The 23,206-nt window shown below is 39.5% G+C and overlaps 1 pseudogene; it reads left to right on the forward strand.

Annotated features, from left to right (window-relative positions):
* The first annotated feature begins 268 nt into the window (after nucleotides 1–268).
* On the forward strand, nucleotides 269–3,376 carry LOC149749039 (acyl carrier protein, mitochondrial pseudogene; annotated as a pseudogene).
* Nucleotides 3,377–23,206: the final 19,830 nt, after the last annotated feature.

Below are 23,206 nucleotides of genomic sequence, written 5' to 3' on the forward strand. Positions count from 1 at the left end.
AAAGAGATATAAAGATTCAATGTGATTACTACCATAATTCCAATTGCATCTTTCACAGAAATAAAAAAAAAATTCTAAAATTTATATAGAACCACAGAAGTCTCCAAATAGCCAAATTAATCTTGTGAAAGAAGAACAGAGTTGGAAGCATCACACTTCCTGATTTCAAATTACGTTACTAAGTTATAGTAATCAAAATAGTATGGTACTGTCATAAAAACAGACACATAGACCAATGGAACAGAATCAAGAGCCCAGAAATAAACCTGTGCATATACAGTCAACTAATTTTCAACAAAGGTACCAAAAGTATACAATGACAAAAGGATAGCCTTCAATAAACAGTGCTGAGCAAAGTGTATACACATGTGCAGAAGAATGAAATTGGCCCCTTATCTTACACCATGAGCAAAAACCAACTCAAAATGGATTAAAGAAAATATAAGACCTGGAATCATAAAACTTCTAGAAGAAAACATAAGGTAAAAGCTCCTTATACTGGTCTTGGCAATGATTTTTTGGATATGACATCAAATGCTTACGTAACAAAAGGAAAAATAAACAAATGGGACTCTATCAAACTAAAAAGGTTCTGCACAGAAAAGGAAAAAAATCAATAAATGAAAAGGCAATGATTGGGAGAAAATATTTGCAAGCCATACATCTGAAAAGGGATTAATATCCAAAATATATAAGAAACTCATACAACTCAATAGCAAAAAGCAACACAATTAAAAAGTGGGCATCCTGGGTCAGCACAGCCATGGCAGCTAGTGTCCTTTGTGCCTGTGTCCACCGACTGCCTGCGGCCTTTGTGCTGCTGCCCAGGCTGCTCATGCTGGCCATGGCCCAGCCACTCAGCACTACCCTTTTCCCAACAGGGGCCCAGAGAAGGCCTGGGGCTCCGCAGTTGGCCTCACTGCTTGTGCAGTTTCCAGTTGGAGTTACATAGCTGTGCCCCCAGTATAGTGAGGCACTCCTTTGACATTAGAGGGAATCAAGGACCCTGTCCTTTACATCTTGAAACTCTATGACAAGATTGGCCCAGAAAGGCTCTCAGTAAATTCCCATTTTATGAAAGATCTGGGCTTAGACAGTTTGGACCAAGTGGAGATTATAATGGCCATGGAACATGAATTTGGGCTTGAAATTCCTGATGTAGATGCAGAGAAGTTAATGTGCCCACAAGAAACTGTAGATTACATTGCAGATAAGAAGGATGTATATGAATAAAATATCAGACCCCCCTTTTTTTTAACATCTTTATTGGAGTATAACTGCTTTACAATGGTGTGTTAGTTTCTGCTTTATAACAGAGTGAATCAGCTATACATATACATATATCCCCATATCTCCTCCCTCTTGTGTCTCCCTCCCACCCTCCCTAACCCACCCCTCTAGGTGGTCACAAAGCACCGAGCTGATCTCCCTGTGCTATGCGGCTGCTTCCCACCAGCTATCTATTTTACATTTGGTAGTATATATATGTCCATGCCACTCTCTCACTTCGTCCCAGTTTACCCTTCCCCCTCCCCGTGTCCTCAAGTCCATTCTCTACGTCTGCATCTTTATTCCTGTCCTGCCCCTAGGTTCCTCAGAACCATTTAAAAATTTTTTTTAAATTCCATATATATGTGTTAGCATATGGTATTTGTTTTTCTCTTTCTGATTTACGTCACTCTGTATGACAGACTCTAGGTCCATCCACCTCACTACAAATAACTCAATTTCATTTCTTTTTATGGCTGAGTAATATTCCATTGTACATATGGATCTTCTTTATCCTTTCATCTGTTGATGGACACTTAGGGTGCTTCCATGTCCTTGCTATTGTAAATAGAGCTGCAATGAACATTGTGGTACATGACTTTTTTTGAATTATGGTTTTCTCAAGGTTTATGCCCAGTAGTGGGATTGCTAGGTCATATGGTAGTTCTACTTTTAGATTTTTAAGGAACCTCCATACTGTTCTCCATAGTGGCTGTATCAATTTACATTCCCAGCAACAGTGCAAGAGGGTTCCCTTTTCTCCACACCCTCTCCAGCATTTACTGTTTGTAGATTTTTTGATGATGGCAATTCTGACTGGTGTGAGGTGATACCTCATTGTAGTTTTGATTTACATTTCTCTAATGATTAGTGATGTTGAGCATCCTTTCATATGTTTGTTGGCAATCTGTATATCTTCTTTGGAGAAATGTCTATTTAGGTCTTCTGCCCATTTTTGGATTGGGTTGTTTGTTTCTTTGATATTGAGCTGCATGAGCTGCTTGTAAATTTTGGAGATTAATCCTTTGTCAGATGCTTCATTTGCAAACATTTTCTCCCATTCTGAGGGTTGTCTTTTCATCTTGTTTATGGTTTCATTTGCTGTGCAAAAGGTTTTGAGTTTTATTAGGTCCCATTTGTTTATTTTTATTTCCATTACTCTAGGAGGTGGGTCAAAAAGGATCTTGCTGTGATTTATGTCCTAGAGTGTTCTGCCTATGTTTTCCTCTAAGAGTTTTATAGTGTCTGGCCTTATATTTAGGTCTTTAATACATTTTGAGTTTATTTTTGTGTATGGTGTTAGGGAGTGTTCTAATTTCATTCTTTTACATGTAGCTGTGCACTTTTCCCAGCACCACTTATTGAAGAGGCTGTCTTTTCTCCATTGCATATTCTTGCCTCCTTTATCAAAGATAAGGTGACCATATGTGTGTGGGTTTATCCCTGGGCTGTCTATCCTGTTCCATTGATCTATATTTCTGTTTTTGTGCCAGTACCATACTGTCTTGATTCCTGTAGCTTTGTAGTATAGTCTGAAGTCAGGGAGCCTGATTCCTCCAGCTCCATTTTTCTTTCTCAAGATTGCTTTGGCTATTCGGGGTCTTTTACGTTTCCATACAAATTGTGAAATTTTTTATTATAGTTCTATGAAGAATACCATTGGTAGTTTGATAGGGATTGCATTGAATCTGTAGATTGCTTTGGGTGGTATAGTCATTTTCACAATGTTGCTTCTTCCAATCCAAGAACATGGTATATCTCTCCATCTGTTTGTATCATCTTTAATTTCTTTCATCAGGGTCTTATAGTTAGGTTTATTCCTAGGTATTTTGTTCTTTTTGCTGAAATGGTAAATGGGAGTGTTTCCTTAATTTCTCTTTCAGATTTTTCATCATTAGTGTATAGGAGTGCAAGAGATTTCTGTGCATTAATTTTGTATCCTGCTACTTTACCAAATTCATTGATTAGCTCTAGTAGTTTTCTGGTAGCATCTTTAGGATTCTCTATGTATAGTATCATGTCATCTGCAAACAGTGATAGCTTTATTTCTTCTTTTCCAATTTGGATTCCTTTTATTTCTTTTTCTTCTCTGATTGCTGTGGCTAAAATTTCCAAAACTATGTTGAATAATAGTGGCAAGTGTGGACAACCTTGTCTTGTCCCTGATCTTAGAGGAGATGCTTTCAGTTTTTCACCATCAAGATGATGTTGGCTGTGGGTTTCAGACCCCTTTTCTTCACTAAGAGAACACTCAGAAGATGCTGGCGCATGTTTGGAAGTGAGAAGGCATTTCTACATCATTGCTGACTTTGACAGAGTAATTCTGTTTAGACTTGTACTTAAATCGTCTTAAGTGTTTTTGCCCTTTGAAAATAAATCTATAAAACCAAACAACAAAAAAAAAAGGGGGCGAAGTACTTGAATAGATATTTTTCCAAAGAATACATACAAATGGCCGATAGGTATATGAAAAGATGCTCACTAACTATCAGGGAAATGCAAATCAAAATGACAATGAGATACCTGTTAGGCTGATTATTGTCAGAGACAAAGGATAAGAAGTGTTGGTGAGGATGTGGAGAAAAGGGAACTCTTGTACACTGTTGGCAGGAATATAAATTGGTACAACCATTATGAAAATATAGGGAAAAAGTAAATTAAAATAAATAAAAGAAAAAGTATAGGGTTCCTCAAAAACTTAAAAATAGAACTACTATATGATCCGGCAATCCCACTTCTGGGTATGTATCCAAAGGAAATAAAAACACTATATTGAAGAAATATCTGCACTTCCATTTTAATTGTAGCATTATTCACAGTAGCCGAGATATGGAAACAATCTAAGTGCACCTTCACAGATGAATGGATAAAGAAAATGTAATATTTGTATCTGGGTAGCTAGCTAGCTAGAATAGGATATTATTCAGGCTGTAGAAAGAAGGAAATCCTGCGATTTGTGACAACATAGACGAATCTGGAGGTCATTATGCTAACTGAAATAAGCCAGACAAAGAAAGAAAAAACTGCATGATCTCACTTATACGTAGAACATAAAAGGTCAAATACATAGAAGCAGAGAGTAGAACGGTGGTTACCAACGACAGAGAGTTGGGGGAAATGGGGAGATATTGGTCAAAGAGTACAAATTTGCAGCTGTGTAGGATGAATAAGTATAAATATTTAATACACAGCATGATGACTATAGATAATAATAAACTTAATATTGGAGATTTTCTAAGAGAGTGTATTTCAGATGCTCTATGCATAAAAAAGGGGATAAAGGGGTAACTAAGTGGGGAGATACGTTCATTAGCTTGACTGTAGTAAGCATTTCACTATGCATATACATGTCAAACCATTATGTACACCTTAAATATATTGTTACTTGTAAACTCCCTCAAAAAGAGAGTATATATTGGGAATGTTTGGTCTGTCTATACCTGGGGATGGAAGTATAAACCCTGAATATAAAATTTTTGCTGTGTAACAAGAATTTGGTCATATCCTCAGCACTGGCAGTACCTTATCTATATTGAGAATGGTCCCTAAAATCTGTCTCATTAGGGCAAAGCCATCTTGAGACATGCTTCATTAGCTACTGCACTATGGGACTCCCTTTGTAAACTTGGGTAAAAAAACTTGACATTTTATTAGGGAAAAAGGGACAACTTATGTGTCTCACCAACACATTTAGGTATTTTGGAAGGATCACAAATTAACATGGTGTGGCCTGTGTGTGGCGACTTCTGGATGTGTGATCCTGGAAGAACGCAACTAAGTGGATCGTTCATCATATTCTACCTTATGTCAAATCAGAAGAATTTCAGCACAAATACAAATCGACACATACGTGTGTTTGTGTGTGTGTACATATGCACTGTGATGTAGAAGAAAGAACATAGCCTTGCAAATCAGATAAATCTGATTCCAATCATTTTACTTCTCTAAGCTTCAGAGTTCTCCACAAAATGGGATTCATAAAAACTGCCTCATAAGGTTTTTGGAAGAATTAAATGAGATAATTAGAAGTCACTTAGTCCCATGCCTGGCACAGTGTATGTGCTCAACACTAGTTACTTTCTGTTTAATAAAAATATTATCTATGCCTCCTGTTCTAAGAAAAAACATCTAGACATATTATCTCTACAACTAGGAGACATTACTTGGAATCATCTCACCACAGATTATAAGAAATAAATAAGATTTCTTGATACTGATGTTATTAACATTGGAGTGCCAGATAGATGTTTTTGGACAAAGGTACGGCATAAATAATAAATATTTGAAAGTAATATATTATATGAACAAATCAACATTTCTTGGGCTTTCCTTGTCATTGTGGCACAATTCCATTTGGGAAAGGAACAGAAGAAATAATGCTCTGTCAGTTCCTAGGTTAATTACTAGTCATCATGTTGGCTGTTTTATGAGGAAAACATGTATTGTAATTGTCACATGTTCAGCTCTAACTTTGCTAATAACCCTTTAAGAAGATCACTGTTAATTATCTAATTTGTCTGGCAAATTAGGCTGATTTAAGAACCCAATATGCCTGCTACAATCTCCCTATAGTTCAAAATTTTCAGAACTTATGTGAAAATATGATTGGCTTAAGTTTTCCATTATGGTGGTATAATTCTTTATTAGCTTCTACCCCATCACCCACCCCAGTTCCTAAATTACATTTGATGAGGCACCAAGAAAGACAGGACTTTGGAGAGGGCCCCTAGGGCCCTATGCTAATTGAATATTACTATCAAAACAAAGCAATCACGAGTCCTGAAGGTATTAAAATCTGGTGCAGAGAAAGTGACAACAGCATAGCCAAGAACAAGAGAAAATGAAAATGAAATGAAGACACATTAGAGGAAGGGCAAACGTAAGCACACCGTTCTGGCTCATCTGCCCTTGTTCAGCCAGAGGAGTCAAGGTCTTTATGAAAGAAGCCAAGGTAACTGATAAAGTCTCTGCTGTAAGCAGTGGTTAAAAGGGAGAGAGTGGTGGAGTTCTGCTGCTGATAAACACTGAAAGACATTCTAGGCTCTTTTACTTTCTTTTCTTTTTTCTTCCCTCCCACCCCCCACTCCCGACTCCTGCATAGCAAGACACCAGCATCCTGAAGTGGCTCCTTTCATGGCATGTTTTTATGGGAAAAGGAGGAAAATTCTTGGTATTTTAGCCTTGCCTGAGATATGACAGAAATGCATCCCACTGCACCTCTATCACCTCACCGCCCCACTGGAATATTTAAAGTGTATGCTCGTCTTAGTCTTGTCCTTTCCTAGACTGAAATAGAATTAAGTTGAGGAGGGATAAAGAGAGAAGTTTCTACACAGCCGAGCAGGAGACCTGAGCTGGAGTCTAGGGTGGGATGAACCGGGAGGACTCCCTGTCTTCTTGGCTGCAGGGCCCTCATCTGCTAAATGAAGGGGGAAAGTAGTTTCACCTGCTATGTCACAGGGCTACAAATACCTGACGGCTGCCTGGATTTCACCGTGGAAGGATTATAGCTTTCAGCAAAGTGGTTTTATAGCTCTCCGGTGGTTAAAGGCCCATCCTTTGGAATATTTTAGACCTGAGTTTTAATTCTGGGCCCATATCTTGGGCAAATTAAATAATCCTTAGATTGCCTTATCTGTAAGGTAATCTTACAGATAACTTTTGCAATGTTATTATTTGCATGTGTGTGTGTGAAAATTAACTGAGATAAACACAATGCCTGACACAGAGTTAAGTCTCTGATAAAAAGACAGAGCCTTTTACAGAACCCTGTCCCCCGCCTTAGGGCACTAGTGTGAGCATTTGGGGCCTGGTGCTACAGAAACCATTTTAAAATCATGAGATAGCAAGCACATAGATAAAATCCTGGGTCCTCTTTTTTCTTTTTGAAATTAATTAATTTATTTTTATTTATTTATTTTTGCCTGCGTTGGGTCTTCATTGCTGTGCACGGGCTTTCACTAGTTGCGGCGAGCGGGGGCTACTCTTCGTTGCGGTGTGTAGGCTTCTCATTGCACTGGCTTCTCTTGTTGTGGAGCACAGTCTCTAGGCACGTGGGCTTCAGTAGTTGTGGCATATGGGCTCAGGAGTTGTGGCTCGCGGGCTCTAGAGCGCAGGCTCAGTAGTTGTGGCACACAGGCTTAGTTGCTCTGCAGCATGTGGGATCTTCCCGGACCAGGGATCAAACCCGTGTCTCCTGTATTGGCAGGCGGATTCTTAACCACTGTGCCACCAGGGAAGTCCTGAAATCCTGGGTCCTTGATGGCATCACTGAGCCACAAAACCAGCCCTGGAATTGTCAACTACCAGACTTCTTAATAAATCAATTAATAAATACCTGTATTGTTTTAATGACTATTAGTCAGAACTTGCTTATTTCTAATTGGCACCCTAGATGGTACACAATAAGTGTTTAATTGTGGAGAGCTCATTGTAAACACTCAAGTATGGCCTTTTGAAATTGTAAGTATTCAGAATGGTAGTTGTAATTTAGGTGCTGTATTAAGGCTTCTTTTTTCTTCTTCCTTTTCCCAACTTGACTCAGAGCTCCTTGGGGGCACTGAGCTCCAACACTGCAGATGACACATTGTAAAACTTCTGGTCCATTGGCAGCAATCAAATTCACCTCTACAGTACAATTTTATTACAAAGTCTGATGGAAAGGGGGGTATGTAAATCTGGGTTAGAATCCAAGTCTCACTAAATCTTTCTTGCTGTGTCACTTTGGGTAAGTCACTGGCCCCCTCTTAGTTTCCCCCTCTAAAAAATGATGACAGTACTTTCTATGTCTCAGGGCTATAGGGATTCAAAGACATAAAATGAATAGAAGACGTTATAAATATTACAAATTTTTAAAGTGTACCCCCACTCCCATTTGAGTTTTTACCCCAAATTTGGCCATTGGAACAAACTAGAAAAGTGAGGGTCCTCTTCAAATCTGCATCTCAAATGTGGCTGAGCTGTGGTCATCATTGTACATTCTCTAGCGTGTTCAGAGGCTTTGCTCCAAAACATCTGGGTGTTTTATGACTTTAATCCCAATTTAAAATTCCACAATGCCTCACACAGTCATCTTTCTTTATCCAGAAAATGCTTTGCATCAGACCAAATAAGAAAAGCATGAGCCTGGTGTGTAACTTTCAGCTGTCTTTTGATCTCTCTTCTGCTTCTACTAAGAGTTCAACACACAAGTCACTTCTCCACCACTAAAACAAGGGTTGTACCATAAAGGCCAGTGACTCTTTTATTTCATAGTGGTAAAAGCATTTTAGCAAGTAAGCTGGGCTTAGGTCTCTGTTCTGACACATATTAGCTATGGTATCCTGGGCAGATAACTCACTGAACTACTGTCTTCTCATGAATAAAATAACATGAGAAATACAGGCCTCGCATGGGAACAAAATGAGATCATGCATGTGAAAGAAAGGTCCTGGTAAACAAAGAAGTTCTGCACGGTATCATCCATATTAAAAATCACATGACTTATGAATCATTTCAGTGGCCTGTGTCTTCTTTTACAAAAAGCAACTGGAACGATGGTTTGCAATTCACTGTAGGTGCTTCCCTTAATTTTTCCAAGGAAATTTATTTCAAGAACTCTTGCTTGTGTGATTGAATCAACGGATCCAAATAAGGCTTGCAAAATAGCCATCAGTTACCAAATATTTTCTTTGAATTCTTTTTCTAACCGGTACCTAGAGAATCTTCCTGTTGAGGGACTACTAGAGACTAGGAAGTAAACTAAAGAAAGAAAAGTATATAGAAGAAGCTATAAGATGTGAAAAAAAAAAAAAAGCACAGGTGTATTCATTTCCTAGGACTGCTGAAACAAATTATGACAAACTTGGTGGTCTAAACCAACAGAAATTTATTCTCTATAGATCTGGAGGCCAGGAGTCTGAAGTCAATGTGTTGGCAGTGTTGGATCCTTCTGGAGGGTCTGAGGACGAATCTGTTCCAGGCTTTTCCCCTAGCTTCAGGTGGCTGCCAGCAACCTCACACTCCTCGCCTTGTACCCACATCACTCCAATCTCTGCCTTCACCTTCACACCACCTTCTCCTCTGTGTCTTCTTTTGTGTCTCTTTATAAGGAAAGTTATCACTGGATTTAGGATTCACCAGTAATCCAGAATGATCTCATCTCAAGATCCTTAGCTTAATTACATCGGCAAAGACTCTCTTCCCCAATACGGTCACATTCACAAGTTCCAAGTGGACTTATCCTTTGGGTTCCATTCAACCTACTACAATGCTCTCAGAGTTATACTAACCTGGATTTGAATCCCAGCTTACACACTAACTGTGCAACTTCTACTCTTTGGAGAAATCACATCCTCACTTGTAAAATGTTGCCATGATAATATCTTTACAAGATTGTTGTGACCTTAAAAGAAACCATGAATAATGAGTGCCTGCCAGCCACTAGCCACTCAATACATGGTAACAATTTTTAAAAATAAATGCTGGCTTTGGCACATCTAATATTCATGAAATAAAAGCCACTCCAAAGGAAGAAAGAAATACTCAGATTTAGTAGAAAGTGCCCTGGACTAGGTCTCAGAAGCTCTTTATCTAAATTCTGCTACTCACCCATTAATTCTAACAACTTTGAACAGTTTTGTCTCACTTAGTGGTGCAGAATTTACTCTCCCCACTTGTAAATTGTATGAGTTGAACTAGAAAACCTTTGATTTCTTCCCTTTTTCTGACGTTCTGGAGTTTTACAAGTATAACATTTTAGATTGCGTTGGGAATAACTGGGTGGGAAAACACCCCAAAATTCCTACAGTGCAACAGGAAAGGAAACCTTTAGCCACCGTCTTGACTTCACATAGTTTTGAAGGTTTGTTTTTAGGGATAGACTTTAGTTAGGTGCCCCTCCTATCCGCTTCTGGAAAGTGCAGTGAGCAGGCTAAAGTGAAACTTTGGGGACAGCTCTTATCTTTTCAGACTTTCAGCTGAGATCCTCCAACCGCAACTGCCAATTGCTCACCCACCACTCTTCTGAACCCTGTCACTGCCTTTGAGAAATGGTCTCCCTGCCTTCTTGGGCAGGTAAAGTCTGGAGGTAGGAATGCAGAGATGATCTGGACAGTCAAAAAACTATGCATGCAACCAGGGCTGGCTATATAATTTGTGGGGCTTCTTGTTCAAAATCAGGACAAAAGTGCCATTAAAGGTACAAAAACATAGCTTCCTTTCTTCCACAGTCTCTCCCAGGCTGTCAGGATGTTTTTTGTTTGCTACTGAATGCTGCACTCCCTCTGGCAGGAGGACACTCACAGTGTGAGTGCAGACCTTCCTGGGTGCACAGGGCCCCAGGCCACACATTTCTGTACTCACCTGGCTGTTGGCAGGATCCTCCAGCCTGATGTAGCATGCCCTGGCTGGACGCTGAGATGCAACCTTCCCTTCCCAGGGTCCCCTGCTCCAACACCCGGGGATGTGCAGCCATCAAAGAACTGCAACCTCCACACTGGGTCACACTCGGTACCTGGATCATGGGTAGGTGAGAGGCTCACCTCCACCACTGACTCACCTGCAGAATGGGCAGAGACGCTGCCAACCTGGGGCAGGGAATGCTGCTGCCATGCCCCTCCCAGATTCACCATGGAGCCTGTGTGCTTGACCCCCAAACATCCTGGACTCAGGACCCCGCAGGAGGTAGCAGGCAACAGTGGAACACGGGCCTCACCCTGCCCATCACTACCTGGTCATCATTCTGGATGACGAAGGCAAAGGACAGGGCTGGGAGGGGGAAGCCTGCTTGGAGCTCAGGCTCCAAGCCCCTGGCGCATGATCTATTGTCCCATCAGACTTCACTTACGCAATACAAATCCAAACAAAAAATTAAGGATTTCAGGACAGTGACTGGGGAGCATTAAACCCAGATTGTGTGGCCCTTCCGAGTGCAGGGTCTGTGTGGTCACAACTGGTCCCACACCCATGGAGCCGAGCCCACCAGCAACACAAGCCTAAACATACGTCCGGCAACTGGCCTCCTCTGAGATGTGACTTACTTGATCTTCCCCTCCAGACTAAAGAACATGTTTCCCTGGGATTAGGGAGAGTTTCCAGAAGACCCTTTCCATGTGGAGTTCTGCTAGGCTCTAGGAAGGACTCAGCTATTTTCCAGCTATTGCACTTCGCTCCTGGAGGGACATAGGAAAGATTGTGAGGGTTCTGAGAGACTGAAACTACTTAGCCAATGGTGAGCTCCCCGAAGGTCACTCTGTGTCCTCTCATCTCTCTGTGAGCTGTTTACCTCTGGACAAGCAGACTTCGACTCCAAAATTAGCAACACTTCTTTTTATACCCCAATTATTGTAGCATGTACTCCAACCAGTCTAAACCCCCAAAGTGGTATACCACCCCACCTAGTGTTTCTTGGCTGTTTAAGAGATCTTTGCAGGTTATACTCTGATACGTACAGGCGGAGGGAAATCCTTCCTTCTTCCACACCATCTGGTTGTGACATATCTAACTTTGTAGGTTGGCTTGAACCTCACTAGACTGCCATTCCACTGGGCACAGCTGTCCTCACTGGGCTAGGTTCACTTCTACCTCCTGCTCTCACCAAGGATGAGGAAACACTCTTAGATATTGAGGATAACAAAATGGACATAGGACACAGAGTGTAACATATAATTGCTCCAAGAAGTGGCTTCATTCAAAACCCACTGGTCAAGTACAACTTGATGGTCCCTTATGTAGTCATGCTTGCCTAGCTCTCAGTCTTACGCAGGAACCAGTTCCCGGCATGCCCCCCTCACCCATCGCATCCCAGTTGCCGGGGGTTGCTAAGCATCTCCCCATCACAGTCAAGTCTAATGAAGCCTGCCTCCGTATAAAAGTGGGAACTTTTCCCTCCTAGTTTCTAAAGAGTTCTTGACCCAGTCCTTATCTTCTGCAACAGGATTAGATTGCTCCCCTGATGACTGACAAAGGGGATTATACATTCTCTTCAGGGAAAACTTCACATTTGCCCACAAGTGGGTATTATGGTCCCTTGAGCTAGAGTAGACAGTCTTCATTGTTTGGTACATTTGTATGCACTAGTAAATAATACCAGGTGAGGGTAATTCACTCTATGTTCTCTCTACTGCTGAATTCCGTTCTGTCCCCGCCCCCCCCCAACAAGCTTCCCACTAGATCAATATGATGAATGTATCAGATCTACACACCCCTTACTTATAATTCCTTTTTATCTACTCTGCTTCTCCTATACGCAGCTGCTCATAATTCCACAAGAACACTCTCTGATTTAGGAGAATATTTTTTCCAGGGAAGTAACTTTCTGAAGCCTGATTTAAAATACATGTAAATATTATGTATGTATATGTGCGCTTATCAACTTGTCATCTAAATCTGAGGAATTTACATCAGGTGGGTGGTGGTGTTCCACTGAGATCATCTTGAATAACTAGGAGTGACTTTTGGAGCTTTTGTTTTACGTTGATACCTAGAAGGGGCTATAAAGTGATTTTCTCAGTATAAAAGGGTCTACTTCATCCACTCTAAATAGACTGACCGGGAGGTTCTTTTGTACTAGATGCTATTCCATGCCTGTGTCAAGGTGAGACCGGCGACCAGGCAGAGTATGGAAGTAGATAAATAACAAAGATTCCTGTCTTCATGGAGTTTCTGGTATAGGTGGAAACGGACAACAAAGGTGTAAACAGATAAACAGCACACTTGCAGGTAATGATGAATGCCAGGAAAATAAAAGGTAGCACAGTGAGGAAGTGACTAGGCTGGTAGTCCTTAGACTGGCTGGTCAGAGGAGCATTTCTGAGGTCAAGATGTTTGACTGAGACTTGACTAAGAAGAGGAGGCAGCCATGCAAAGATCTGGGCTCAAAGCTTTCAGGCAAAGGAAACAGCTAGGGAAATGCCCTGGGGTGGGAATAATCAGCTCTTAAGGAACAGAATGAATGTTGGTATGACTCGAGCGGAGTGAAAATGTGGAGGATGAGCTGAGCTCTGACTAGAGACAGAGCGCAGTCCAGCAGGGCATGAGTAGGCCATGTTAAGGAACCTGAAATCCAGATAATTTGATGCTTTTTTTTTTTTTTTTTTTTGCGGTACGCGGGCCTCTCACTGCTGTGGCCTCTGCCGTTGCGGAGCACAGGCTCCGGACGCGCAGGCTCAGCGGCCACGGCTCACGGGCCCAGCCGCTCCGCGGCATGTGGGATCTTCCCGGACTGGGGCACGAACCCACATCCCCAGCATCGGCAGGCGGACTCTCAACCACTGTGCTACCAGGGAAGCCCAATTTGATGTTTTTAAGCAAGAAAATGGCATGGTATATTTAAAATATCCTTTTGACTGCTTTGGAGAAAAGATATGGTAGATGATAATAGTGGAAACAGAGAAAGCAATTGGAAAGCCATCATGATAGGCAGGGTGAGAGATGAGTATGGCTTGTGTCTGAATGGTAGCAGTAGAGTTGGCCAGGGAGGAGAGATTTCAGAATATTTTCTGCAGGTGAGGGAAGTAGGACTCAGTGATAGGCTAGATGTGGAAGAGGTAAAGGAAAGAGAAATCAAAGATGACTCCTATAATTTTGACTTGAGCAATTGGGTAGGTGTCATGTGAAAGCATCTTCTGAGATAGAAAGACTGGAGGAGGAAGGAGTGTGGCTGGATAATGAGTAACTGCCTCCTAAGGTGAGGCCAAAGGAACCAGGGAAACTGTTTACACCTTTCAAATTACCACTATTTTCACCTTTATAAGCAAACAAAACAATTTTAAGTTTCTGTCTCGACTGGGTACTTCACTGTGGTTCGGTCTCCAGACTTAGAACAGGGCCATACACAGAGTGAGTCTTGAAAATAAATATAGACACATATTAGTTGAACGGTATGAGACTAAAGCAAACTTAGCACTGGCAACGACTTCGCAGTTTACAAAGCACTTTCCCATTCTGATCCTCACTTTAACCCTACAGAAGAAATAATATTGCGACCCCTATTTTACAGAAGAGAAAACTGAAGCCAAAGGAATAAAGTGACCATTTCAGGCTTACGTAACTCCGCTGGATCCTGAAACACAGGTATCTTGAAACTGCGGTCCCAGCCTTTGTCAATAAGACAAAGAGTCCTGGAAAATCTCCCTGTGTATAAAGTCCCAGGAGCTTTTCCCTCCATCACTTTACATCAGCCAGACTCTGACTCACAGCTGGAGAATTAGCCTCCTTATTATGTAGTTAATTCCATGAGTACACACCAAGTGTTGTTTTCTGTAACAGGCTGAAGTTGCTACCTCTTTCAGTCTCTTTCTTCCATTAAACACGGGAGTATTTTTCCTTGGAAAACTGTGCCCAGGTTAAGGGGGCTTCTCCCTGGTTCTGTGTAGATGCTTTGATATGCTCCAAACTCAATAACTTTCCTTCAATCCCTGGGACCTTGGGAACAGCCAACCCACATGTGGTGGGAAGCGAGGCAAGAGGGAAGGAGGAATGTGAGGGAGACACAAACACAGCACAATGTTTTCTTTCTGAGAAACTTCATCAAGGCTCCGATTCCAGTGACCTCACCTTCAAGCAATGCCAGCTCCTTTGCTCTAAATCAAAGTTGACTTGTGGTGGTGGTTCACATGCTTTGAGTCTAATGAGCCTACAGCTTCTGATGTTGCAAAAGAATTCCTGAGGGTAGTTAGCATCTGCCCTCTGAGATCAGGACAGTCAATGACCCTGACATATGTCAACTTCCATGTTTCAGGGGAGAATCCTGAAGGAAGGTGTACATGGGACACTGGGCTGTCCATGTGGTGAGCCTCATTCAAACTGGGACGCTTGCTGCAAACTAGCAGGGTGTATATTCTGTACTCTCCTTTCAAGGAAATGAAACTAAATTATAGAAACAGGCTCTCAAGGGAGCGCCCTGCTTTTGTTCTTGTCTCTCACCCTTACGTCTTTTCTCAAAGCACTTCATGTCACTTCTCTGCTCATAATCTTCTAGTGCCGACTTTTCAGAAATAGAATATAATCCATGTGTTTTTGATGTCCTACAAGGTCATTCATGATCTGACCCCTGGCTACATCTGACTTCTTTTATCACCGTTTTCAGTACTCATTCCCATACCAGCTACTCCAGTCTTCTTGCTATTCCTAAAGCATATTAAGGACTCTCTGACTCACAGTCATTGGAACTGTTGTTTCCTTTCTAACTGAATGGAAGTCTCTTTCCACATAAGAGTCTCATGGCTCATTTCTTCAGTGCATTCAGGTTTCTGCTCAAATATGACATCTTAAGAGCATCCTGGCACTGCCATGGTGGTCTCTTTAATAGTCCTGTGATGATTAATTTCATGAGTCAACTTGACTGGGCCATGGGGTGCCCAGATATTTTCTTAAACATTATTCTGAGGGCATTTTAAAAATTTATTTATTTATTTATTTTTGGCTGCATTGGGTCCTCACTGCTGCACGCGGGCTTTCCCTATTTGCGGCGAGCAGGGGCTACTCTTTGTTGCGGTGCGCAGGCTTCTCATTGCAGTGGCCTCTCCTGTTGCAGAGCACAGGCTCTAGGCACGCAGGCTTCAGTAGTTGTGGCACATGGGCTCAGTAGTTGTGGCGCACAGGTTTAGTCGCTCCACGGCATGTGGGATCTTCCCGGACCAGGGCTCGAACCCGTGTCCCCTGCACTGGCAGGCAGATTCCCAAACACTGTGCCACCAGGGAAGCCCACTGAGAGCATTTTTGATGAGATTAACATTTAAATCTGTTGAGTGAAGCAGATTGCCCTCCCTAATATGGGTGGGTCTCATCCAATCAGTTGAAGGCATGAATAAAATAAGAAGGCTGATCCTCCCTGGTAAGAGAGAATTCTTCTTGCCTGATAGCTTTTGAACTGGGGTATCACCTCTTTTCCTGCCTGATGCTCTTCAAACTAGGACATCTGCTTTTTTGTGTCTTCAGATTAAAACTGAAACACTGTCTTTTCCTGAGTCTCAAGCCTGCTGCCCTTCTGACTAAAACTATACTACTGGCTTACCTGGTTTTCAGACCTTGATACTCAGACTGGAACTAAACCATTGGCTCTCATGGGTCTCAAACTTGCTGACTTATCCTGTACATCTTAGGACTTACCAGCCTCTGTAACTGCATGAGTTAATTCCTTATAATAAATCTATCTATCTATCTATCCTATTTGTTCTGTTTTTCTGGATAACCCTGAGTAATACAAATACCAAATTAAGAATAAAATAGGATAAAATATAACAAATTTAAAGAGTTTTTAATTCAATACCAATATACCCATCACCTAGATTCTACTTCTAATATTTTATAATACTTGTCTCCTCTGATATGAACTTGAACACCTCAAAGAAGTCTAACATGTCATCAGCAACTGTGACAAAGTTATGCCTTTTAATGAATTTAAATCTGTCTTCAAGTGTCAATTTATTGCTCTTAATAAGTTTGTCATTTAAATATTAAATTCTAAGAAAACATCTTTTAAATGCCAAGCCATAAGTTGAATCTTTATGACAAAGTAAATTAATTCCTCTTTGTCAATTTTATATAAATTTAAATATATTTTCTATAAAATATTTTTCTATTAAAATGTTTGCTAGAACTTTTATTGGGATGGCATTGAATCTACAGATCAATTTGGGAGCACTGACATTTTAATAACATTGAGTTTTTGACCCAGAACACAATATATTTCTATATTTATTTAGTTCTTATTTAATTTTCTCAGCAATGTTGTGGAAGTGGCAGCATACAGGTCTTTTGTCAGATTCATTCCTAAGTATTTCATATTTAAATGATATTGTAAATGGTAGTATTTCTTTAATTTGAATTCTGGTTTGTTGCAAACACACACACACACACACACACACACACACACACACACATATATATAATTTTTTTAACCTTTTTCTTGTATCTTACAACTTTGACAATCTAATTTATTAAGTTCAGGTTTTAAAAAAATATGGGGGGGGGTTTCCCTGGTGGTGCAGTGGCTAAGAATCCGTCTGCCAGTGCAGGGGACACAGGTTCAAGCCCTGGTCCAGGAGGAGCCCACATGCCACGGAGTAACTAAGGCCATGTGCCACAACTACTGAACCTGCGCTCTAGAGCCCGTGAGCCACAACTACTGAAGCCCGTGCGCTTAGAGCCCACGCTCTGCAACAAGAGAAGCCACCACAATGAGAAGCCTGCACACTGCAATGAAGAGTAGCTCCTACTCGCCACAACTAGAGAAAGCCCGCGTGCAGCAACAAAGACCCAATGCAGCCAAAAATAAATAAATAAAAAATAAATAAATTTTTAAAAGGAAAGAAATGTGGGGGTGTGTAGATTTTGTTGAATTTTCTACTTAAAAGATCATGTCATCTGTGGATTAAGCAGTTTATTTTCACCTTTTAATCTAGTTCTTATTTTCTTTTCTTGTCTTATTTCACTTGCTACATACAACCTCCACTACAATGTAAAAAAATAAGGATAAGAGTAATCATTGTTATCTTATTTGAGATCTTAGGAGAAACCATTCAGTCTTTCACCATTAAGTACGATATTAGCTTCAGGGTTGTTTGTTTTATTTATTTATTATCAGATTGGGAAGTTACCTTCTATTTTTAGTTTGCTTAGAGGTTTGTTTTTGTTTTCTTTTGTTTAATTAGGAATAGATGTTTGATTGTGTCAAATGCTTTTTCTGCATGTATTGATATGATCATATTTTTTATTCCTTTAGTCTGTTAATATGAAAAATTATATTAGTTTATTTTCAAATGTTAAACTAACCTGACATTCCTGGGATAAACTTCACTTGGTTATTGTGCATTGTCTTTGTCACATATTGTTTGTTTGATTTACTAAACATTTATTTAGAATTTTGCATTTATATTCGTCAGGGATACTGGAATGCAGTTTTCCTTTTATTTGTAATGTCCTTTTTTGGTTTTTGGATAAGAATAGTGTTTGCCTCATAGAATGAGTTGGGCAACAGTCCCTCCTCTACAATTTTCTGGAAGAGGTCATGTAGAATGGCAATTATTGTTCCCATAAATGTTTGGTAGAATCATCAGTGAAACCATTGGGGACTGGGGTTTTCCCTGTGGGATGTTTAACTACAAAGTCAATTTATTTAATGGATATGGATTATTTCCTTTTTTCTTCTTGAATGAACTTTGGAATTTTCTGTCTTTCAGGGAGTTTTTCCATGTCATTTAATTGTTGAATTTGTTAGCATAAAGTTGCTATAATATTTCCTTATTGACCTTTTAAAATCAGTAGACTCTATAATGATGTCAATTTTCTCATTCACAAATGATGTGTGTCCTTTCTCTCTCTCAGTATCTCACTGTCTCTTTGTCTCCATCTGTCTCTCTATTTCTATCTCTATCTCTCAGTCTTACTAGTTATTAATCAATTTTATTGATATTCTAAAAGAAGTAGATATTTGATTCAATGATTTATCTCTATTATTTTTGTTTTCTAATTTATTGATTTCTGTGCTGATTTTTAGTATGTCCTTTCTCCAACTTACTTTAGCTTCAATATAGTCTTCTTTTTCTAGTTTTTAACACTGGAAATGATGTCATGGTATTGAGATCTTTCTTCTTTCCTAATTAAGGTATTAGTGCCATAAATCTCCCTTGAAGAACTGCATTAGAAGTAACTCACATATTTTGATATACTGTGTTTTTATTTTTATTTAGCTCAAAATTTTTCCAATTTACCTTTTAATTTTCTTTCTTCTATGGTTATTTAGAAGTGAGTTATTTATTTACCAAATGTCTTTGGATTTTCTGGAGATCTTTCTAATTTAATTCCATTCTGGTTAAAGACAATACTTTGTATAAATTTAATCTTTTAAGATTTATTGAGACTTATTTCATGGCCCAGAATGTATTCCATCTAGGTAAAAAATTTTGTGCACTTGAATGTTTATCATTCTGTTGTTGAGTGGTGTACTGTAAAAGTCAGTTAAGTCAAGTGGGTTGATAGTTTTGCTCAAATCTTTTCTATCTGTTCCTGTTTTCTGTCAACTGCTTCCATTAATTATTGAGAGGTGAGTGTTGATATATTTAAGTATAATTGTGGATTTGTCTACTTTTTAAAATTTTTTTATTAGAGTATAGTTGACTTACAACGTTGTGTTAGTTTCAGGTGTACAGCAAAGTGAATCTGTTATACATATACATATATCCACTCTTTTTTAGATTTTTTTCCCATATAGACCATTACCTGTGCTATACAGTAGGTCCTTATTAGTTATCTATAGTATATAGAGTCATGTGTTTATGTCAATCCCAATCTTCCAATTTATGCCTCCCCCACTTACCCCCTGGTAACCATAAGTTTGTTTTCTACATCTGTAACTCTATTTCTGTTTTGTAGATAAGTTCATTTGTACCCTTTCTTAGGTTCCACATATAAGCAGTATCATATGATATTTGTCTTTGTCTGACTTACTGCACTTAGTATGAGAATCTCTAGCTCCATCCATGTTGCTGCAAATGGCATTATTTTGTTCTTTTTTTATGGCTGAGTAATATTCCATTGTATATACATACCACATCTTCTTTATCCATTTCTCCGTTGATGGATATTTAGGTTGCTTCCATGTCCTAGCTATTGTAAATAGTGCTGCAATGAACACTGGGGTTCATGTGTCTTTTTGAATTATGGTTTTCTCCAGATATATGCCCAGGGGAGCAGACACCTAAGGGTGGCCCACACGCAGAGGTGGGGCTGAGACCAAAGCTAAGCCCCAAGGGCTGTGCAACTAAGGAAGAAGAACTGAAATCTCTCCCTGCAGCTGCACAAGCCATGGATTAAACCCCCACAACTGGCTTGGTAAACTCAGCACCTGCAGACCATCTAAATGGACAGTGAGTGCTCCCGCAACTGAGATGTGTCTAGCTGTAGCAGCTGTGGGCCTTGTGGGCATGTAAATGTAGGGTTTGGGCCAGGTGAGAGTCTGAGCTTCCCCCACAGTGTCCACAATGGGTTCAGAGACTTCCCTAGAGGTTTGGAGGGTCTTCTGGGAAGATGGGGGTTTGCTGTAGCTCACCATGGGGGCAAAGACACTGGTAGTGGAGGTCCCAGGGAATTTGTTCTTGTTGTTTTATTTATTTTATTTATTTTTATTAAAAATTTAAAAAATTTTTATCTTTATTTTATTTAATTAATTATTTATTGCTTCTTTCCTGTATTTTTTTTTGTTGTTTTGTTTTATGGGTTTTTTTCCTTTTCTTTTTGTTAGTTGTGTTTTTATTGTTTGTTTTGGTTTTGTGTTTGGTTGTTTTTTTGTTTGTTTGCTTCTTTTGTTTTTATTGTTTGCTTTGGTTTTTGTTTGCCTTTTTTGTCTACTTTTTATGGCATTACTTTTGATTTTTGCTTTGTGTATATTGAAGATCTGTTATTAGTTTTAGGATTATTATGTTCTTTTGATGAACCTCTCCTTGTATGGAATGACTTTCTTTATCCCTTGTACTATTCTTTACTCTGAAATCTACTTATCCTGATATCGATATAGTCACTTTTGCTTTCTTTTAATTAGTGTTAGCATGGTATGTCATTTTCCATCTACCAAATTTTAACCTATTTGTCTTTTTATATTTAATAAATTGTGTTTCTTATAGGATTTCTCATCTGTTTTATAATCTTTGACTTTTAATGAGGGTATTTTGATCATTTATATTAAAATGGTAATTGATATTAGTATTAAATTGATCATTGCTAATTAAATTGCTATTTGTTTTCTGTTTGTCACATCTGTTCTTTGCTCCCTTTTTTATCCCCTGCCTTTATTTGGAATTAACTGAATATTTTATGATTGTATTTATTTCCTTTATTGACTTATAAATTATAATACTTTATTTGCTATTTTAGGATGTATAATATATGTTTTAACATATCAGTCTACCTTCAAGTGATATTGTATCACTTTTCTGCTTCTGAATTTTATTTATTGTTGGCATACATTTTACTTTTACATGTCATAAATCCCATTATTATATTATTATTATTTTTGTTTAAAAAATGAATGATCATTTAAAATGCTTTAAATATTCAATAGTAAGAAAAACTCATATATTTACCCACATAGCTGTCATTTCCAGTGTCCTTCACTCCTTTGTGTTGATCCATATTTCCTTCTGGTATTGTCCTACCGCATAAAGGAATTCCTTTGACGTTTCTTTTAACTCGTGTCTAGTGGTGGTGAGTTGTTTCAGCTTTTCTATCCCTGAAAATGTCTATTTTTCCATTGCTTTACAAAGATATTTTCACTCTGCATAAAACTCTAGGTTCTGGGTTGACATAATTTTTAAAAATTATAACTTTTTAAAAGTTATAATTTCGGGCTTCCCTGGTGGCGCAGTGGTCGAGAGTCCGCCTGCCGATGCAGGGGACACGGGTTCGTGCCCCGGTCCGGGAAGATCCCACATGCCGCGGAGCAGCTGGGCCCGTGAGCCATGGCCACTGAGCCTGCGCGTCCGGAGCCTGTGCTCCACAATGGGAGAGGCCACAACAGTGAGAGGCCACACACACACACACAAAAAGTTATAATTTCACTACTTTAAAGATGTTGCTTTCCTGTCTTCTTGCATGACTTCTGACTGTTTTAGTGTCTTTGCCTGCTACTTTTAAAATCTGTGTCAGTTTTGGACTGGTTTCAGGTGATTGATTTTTCTCCTCATTATGAGCCATATTTTTCACTTCCATTTTTAAATAATTAATTAATTAATTAATTAATTTTTGTCTGCATTGGGTGTTTGTTGCTGCTCACGGGCTTTCTCTAGTTGCAGCAAGCGGGGGCTACTCTTCGTTGCGGTGCATGGGGTTCTCATTGCGGTTGCTTCTCTTGTTGCAGAGCATGGGCTCTAGCTGCATGAGCTTCAGTGGTTGTGGCATGTGGGCTCAGTAGTTGTGACACACGGGCTTAGCTGTGGCACACGTGGCATGTGGGATCTTCCCAGACCAGGGCTCGAACCCATGTCCCCTGCATTGGAAGGCGGATTCTTAACCACTGTGCCACCAGGGAAGTCCCTCTCTTTCATTTTATGCTCCGAAGTTTTATCCTGGATTCTGAACATTGTAAATATTACCTTATTGGGGGCTGGTTCTATTTATATACTTGTAAATATTATTTAGATATTTTCTGAGATACAGTTAAGTTAGTTGGAAATATTATGATCCTCCTATGTCTTGCTTTTAAGATCTGTTGATTGAGATAAGAACAATCTTCAGTCTAGATAGAATTATTCCCACTACTGTGGCAACACCCTTTTTTTGTTTTCTACCTAATGTCCCATGGATCACAAGATTTTCTATTCTGGCTGATGGGAAAATGCACTATTTCTGGTCCTGAATGAATATCTAGTACTGTTCCTTCTAAATTTTTTGGTTGTTTTCTCCCAGTTTTCAGTAGTTTCTTTACATGAAAGCACTGTTCAGTAGTCAATTAAATACTAGACAAGGATCCTCTGCATGTCTGTGAATTTCTCTCCATGTACTGCTCTCTCCTCATCAATATTTTGTTCCATGAACACTAACCACTTCGGTCTCTCTGGATTCACCAGTCTATTATCTCAATTCAGAGAGTTCACTGGGCTTTGTCTGTGTTTCCTCTCTTTGTGCTATGGCCCAGAGAACTTCTCAAGACAGTAAACTGAGGCAATTATAAGACTCATCTAATTTTTTTGGCCTAATGTCCAGTGTCTTGAAAACCATGATCTCACATATTTTGTCTGTCTGTTGTTGTTTTAGTGCCTCTAGTACTCCATCTTTGCTAGAAGTGGATATCAGACTGTCAGGAGAAGGAAACCAAGTAGAATGAAAGGATTTAAGGATCAGGTTTAACTGGATTTTTATTTCTGAATTTTCCACTTATTCTGTAAGCTTGTAAATATTTTTTTCTCTTTTGAAGACTTCAGTTGTCCAACTGTAAGATGGAGAAAATAAAACTTGTCTCAAA

The sequence above is a fragment of the Delphinapterus leucas genome, chromosome 6 (assembly GCF_059928025.1).
Source record: "Delphinapterus leucas isolate spDelLeu-1000000601 "Yukka" chromosome 6, BTC_Dleu_Yukka2, whole genome shotgun sequence".
In the NCBI taxonomy this organism is placed as follows: domain Eukaryota; kingdom Metazoa; phylum Chordata; class Mammalia; order Artiodactyla; family Monodontidae; genus Delphinapterus; species Delphinapterus leucas.